We start from the raw sequence: 738 nt of genomic DNA, 5'->3' as shown, positions 1-738 counted from the left end.
CACTGTGCTTATAAACTTGGCTGTCTACTGTGTGCTGCTGGGTAATTTGAGACAGCCATGTTATGAATGTAACGCAGGAACATTGCTCAGTCTGAATTCAGATCTTTCAAACCTGTCATCGCAGCTAGTATTAAGAGTTTGTAGTGTAGCATAGTGTATATGCTAATGCCATAGTTCTGTGGGAAACTATGGTAATTTTGCACAACTAATGCTCCTGGCAAAAGCATTCATCCCTCTCAATTTTGGGCTTTTTGGTTTTATGTCTTCTGTCAAAAAAGTGGAACGATTGTTATTACATTTACAATATACTTTAAGTGCAGATCTTATTATGTACAAATTGAATGTTCAGGTATGATTTCACATAAAATCTTTTTTTAGCTGTTCACATGAACAGTCAGGAGTGATGTGTTTTTGGCTCCACTGTCATGTCATGTCATGTCATGTCACTAATTATCTAATTATTCATTGATGAATTGATGACAACTCAAAAATTAAGGAACATTTCAGGAAGTTAGTTAAGAAGGTAAACTATTATGAGAAGCTAAATAACACAATCAAACAACAAAAAGGGGTAAAAAAAAATGTCATTGGCTGAAAGTAAAATATATATAAGTCTTATTTAGACAGTTATCAATTTTGCTCAGTGTTGTCTCCATATTTTATTAAAGGCTGTATTATTTCAGGGCTGATGGGGCATGAGCTCTTTGATGATAAATGTGAAGAATTTCCTCAGTAACT

Source organism: Haplochromis burtoni, unplaced genomic scaffold, assembly GCF_018398535.1.
Source record: "Haplochromis burtoni strain Fernald_Lab_line unplaced genomic scaffold, NCSU_Asbu1 Contig_8, whole genome shotgun sequence".
Classification (NCBI taxonomy): Eukaryota; Metazoa; Chordata; class Actinopteri; order Cichliformes; family Cichlidae; genus Haplochromis; species Haplochromis burtoni.
Note: the sequence above shows the minus strand (reverse complement) of the source record.